A 4928-nucleotide genomic window follows, 5' to 3' on the forward strand; every position below is an offset into this window, starting at 1 on the left:
TTTTGAGCATTTTTCATATACCTGTTGAACACTGGTACGTCTTCTTTTGACAAATGTCTATTTAAATCGGGCTGTTTTCCTAAATCAGGACTGTTTTCAATTGAGTTGTGTTTGCTATACATTTTGGATATTAGCCCCTTATAGAATGTATGGTCTGCAAACAGTTTTTCCCCATTCCATAGGTTGTCCCTTCATTCTGTTGATTGTTTTCTTGGCTCTGCAGGGGCCTTTTAGTTTGATGTAATTCCATTTGTATATTTTTGCTTTTGCTGTTTGTGTCTTTGGGTTTATATCCCCCTCCAAATTACCAATGTCATGAAGCTTTTCCCCTGTTTCCTCCTATTAGTTTTATAGTTTCAGGTATTTAAGTATTTAATCCATTTTTGACTGATTTTTATATGGTGTGAAATAAAAGTCTAATTTCACTTTTCTACATGTGAATATCCAGTTACCGCAAAACCATTTACTGAAGAGACTGTCCTTTCCTCTTTGTGTGTTCTTGGCACCTTTGTCAAAAATCAGTTGACTAAATACATGGATTTATTTTGCGGTTCTCTATTCTGTTCCAATGGTCTGTGTGTCCATTTAATGCCAGTGACATGCTGCTTTAATTACTCTAACTTTGCAATATAGCTTGAAATCAGGAACTGTGATGCCTCTGGCTTCGTTGTTGCTCAACACTACTTTAGCTCTTCAGTTTTTGTGTGTGTGTGTGTCGTTTCATGTAAATTTTAGGATGTTTTTTCTATTTCTGTGAAATGCCTTTGGAATTTTGAAAGCAATTGCATTGAGTCTGTAGATTGCTTTGGACAGTGTGGATATTTTAACACTATTAATCTTTCCAATCTATCAAGGTGGGATATCTTTCCATTTACTTGTGTATTCTACAATTTGTTTCATCAGTATTTTACAGTTTTCATTGTACAGATCTTTCATATCATTGGTTTAATTTATTTTAGGTATTTTATTCTTTTTGATGCTATCGTAAATAGAATTGTTTTCTTGATTTTCAAATAGTTTGTTGTTTTGTTGCTGTTGTATAAAAACACAACTGATTTTTGTATGCTAACTTTGTATCCTGCAACTTTGCTGAACTTGTTCTAAGAGTTTTTATGGTGAAGTCTTTATGATTTTCTATATATAAGATCATGTCATCTGCAAACAGAGATAATTTTTCTTCCTTTCCTATTTGCATGCCTTTTTTCATTTTCTTGCCTGATGGTTCTGGTGAGGATTTCCAGTAATATGTTGAATAGAAGTGGTGAGAATGGGCATTCTTATTTTATTCTTGATCTTAGAGGAAAAGCTCTCTATCTATCTATCTATCTATCTATCTATCTATCTATCTATCTATCTATCTATCTATCTAATTTTTTTTTTTGAGACGGTGCCTCACTCTGTCGCTCCACCTGGCATGCAGTGGAGCGATCTCGACTCACTGCAAGCTCTGCCTTCCAGATTCAGGAGTCATTCTCCTGCCTCAGCCTCCTGAGTAGCTGGGACTACAGGCATCTGCCACCATGTCTGGCTAATTTTTTGTATTTTTAGTAGAGATGGGGTTTCACCGTGTTACCCAGGATGGTCTCGATCTCCTGGCCTTGTGATCCACCCACCTCGGCCTGCCAAAGTGCTGGGATTACAGGCATGAACCACCGCGCCTGGCCAAAAGCTTTCAATTTTTCACCATTAAGCATGATATTAGCTGTGGGCTTGCCACACATGGTCTTTATTGTGTTGAGGTGCATTCCTTCAATGCCTAATTTGTTAACAGTTTTTAATCTTGAAAAGATGTTAAACATTGTTGAATTCTTTTTCTGCATTTACTGATATGATCATATGGTTTTTGTCCTATAGTCTGTTAATATCGTATATCATATTTATTGTTTCGTGTATGTTAAACCATCCTTATGTTTTAAAATCCTCAACAACTAAACCATAAAGATACTCTAAATATGAAAGATCTCAGTTTTTAAGAAGTTATAAAACTATTTCCATAAATTTGTACTGTAAAATTAAGCAAATATGCTTCCTTAATGTCATTTTAGTGTCTTACAGTAACAATACCCTAACTTTTGGGGGTGCTTTACAGTTCATAATAATACTTTTATATGCCTAATGTCACTTGATCTTCACAAGTCCTAACACTTCTTGAGTCAGGACAAATAATTTAGAATATTTGGATTGCTTTCAACTGTGTTTCTGTTGATTATAAGTTTTCCTTTGCCTTTGCATTTACAATAGGGCTTAGGAAAAGTTTCCATAGTGTTGTGAGAGAAAATAAGAAGCACTCATTTATTATGCATTTTGTGGAGTTTGTTTCTATCTGGTGTTGGTTCTTGGCACCCTCTGCATAGTCATAAAATCCTTGGTTGTGCCTGGGGTTGTGCGTCATTTTATTATGAATAAGATAGACCTATGGACTAGCCTACCAAAAGGACTGTGTAGCCTACTTTGATAAAATCCTAGGCTAGCTGGAGCAATATAACTAAATACATTCGAAGTATCAGAGTTCACTAAAATAATTCAGCAAATTGTCCTAAGTATCTTCTGTTCGCAAATACTGGAATATGTGCTTAAAATTTACAATATCACAGGAGAAATAAGAAATGTTCACAGAAGAAGTATAGGATTTTTATGTGTTTGCAAGTTTAGGATATGTGAGCAGAGTGATATTACTGTCAAAAAAAAACTAATGTGCTCCTGGGCTGCATTACAAGATGTCTGGCACACACAACAAAGATGGTGTTACTCTACTGTATTTTCTTTTATATTCTTATTATATTTCCACACCTGGTGTGTTTACCTATGGACTCAGAAAAATTGAAGCTATCTAGAGGAGAGTGTGTAGAGTGACAGAGGGACTCAAAAAAATGGGATATCACAAAAGTTTGCAAAAACTGTATTTAGGCAGATATTTGAATATATAATAGGAAGGATTATTATTCTGTATCACAAACAAATGGGAAAATTAAGGCCTTTATAGTGCTCTTATAGGAGATATGTTTGGGCTCAGAATGAGAAAGACTTTGGATAATTTCATGAGGATTTAAATTTAATATTTATTAGGAAATAAATAACTTCTTGTCAAGGGCTTAACACTGCATAAAGTATTGAATTATATATATTTAAGGCCCTAAAATTTGATTATGATTCTTCATGTACATTAATAACTTATAAATCATAACATGATGTCTGTAAGAGAACTATAAAGCCCCACAGAAATACAACATAAAGGTTTTTGGCAGAGGGAATCATTTCAAAAGAATGTAGCATATGAGTTGGGGCTTGAATGATTGGTAGGATTTTGATTGCAATAGCGGACATCTCAAGATAATGATTAAGTGATGTTGAGTGTATGGGGATTGCAACTACACTGCAATTTAGGTATAAAAACGTAGAATTTTCATTTTGTCTAAACTGATTTGATTATCTTCATGAAATCTCAGTCACTGACAAACAGGGGAGGGGAAATAATGTGTTTTTATTCTAACCTAGAAACTTGGGTTCATTTGGTATTTTAAGCAGTTCCTTAAAGTTCAGTTTCATTAGGTTAAGACCCTTGGTCTCTAAGATTTCCACCTTTTCCTTACATCCTGTTTTAGATAGTATATGGAAATATCAGATAGCCCTAGATACCATTACTTGAGGCATTGGGACAAAGGGTCATTGGGTTTGAACAATTCCTTCAGCCTCCTCTGGGCTCTGAGGTGACATTCCTCATATGCCTAGTTGCTTCAGGTCTTTCACTTGAAGTTGGTAGCTAGAGAAACTCATGGTCTGTGCTTCAGGGTCTGGCAGCCATCTCTGATGGATGGGTCTCATCTCTTTGGTACTTCAGACACCCCTGGTTTAGAAGGTCCACTCTAAACCTTTATTCTTTGCTAAAGGGTCACCTTGCTCTTTTAACACAAAACTTCAGGGAAGATTGAATAGTTCTCAACTCAACCACCTTCTGAGTACTATTGGAACCAAGGGAACACTTCCCCCTTAGCCCTCTGAAGGTTAGCTGAAAATTACTGACAAGAGGCAGATTAATAGGAGAAAAGGCATACAAAATTACTTGATTATAGTTTTACATGAAATTTGAACACCACATTTCCAACAGAGGGGAGCCTTCAGAATGAAGACCCAAAGACACAGGAAAAACTGACCATTTTAATTCTTAGGTTCAACCAGGTATGAAGAGTCATGAAGAAATATGACTGGACAAAAGGAATATGACCTAATACTAATAGATCGAATAGGGAAACCCAGAAAGGCCTGTCTGTCTAGATTCTTCTTGACCTCTCTGAGCATGCACTTCTTCCTTTTGGCTATGTGGCAGGGCCCTCTCTGGAATGAGGATCTTATGACCTTCAGTTAAACAAGGTAGGTAAGATAATTTCTTTATGGCCAGTTTTTACACAGAAAAGCAGAAGAAAAGTTAGAGGAATATTTTTAGATTTTATTGCTGGCTTTGGGGAAAAGGAGTTGGGGTTTCTATAACCAATCTTGGGGAACAGGGATTCTAGTTTCTTATAGCTAGCCTCAGGGGAAAATGAGACTCAGAGGCTGGAGGTCAGAAGATGAGAGGAAAAACTTTTACTACAGAGGCCTTTTTTTTTCTTCTTGTTTTCTGAGTCTCAACACTATATAGAAACTTACAGCACTCTGGAAAGTCAATGCCTACCCTGTCTCTGCCCTGTTCAAGGTTACTGGAATATGGTCCCTATTCAGCCTGATATCTTCCCAGATATCTAATAATTGGGAAAGTAATTTCTCTGTCCTTGAGTTTTCCCACACCAACCTGGATATTTCTAAAGTCACCCTATATCTTCAGGGTGGGAATAGTAAAAATGTTTCTGGTTGCCTTTCTTGATATCTTCTACCCCTTTCCCATAATTCTCCAACCCAAAGAGAATAGGATTTTCTTCTACTTTACCTACTTC

Source organism: Papio anubis, chromosome 11 (assembly GCF_008728515.1).
Source record: "Papio anubis isolate 15944 chromosome 11, Panubis1.0, whole genome shotgun sequence".
Lineage (NCBI taxonomy): Eukaryota > Metazoa > Chordata > Mammalia > Primates > Cercopithecidae > Papio > Papio anubis.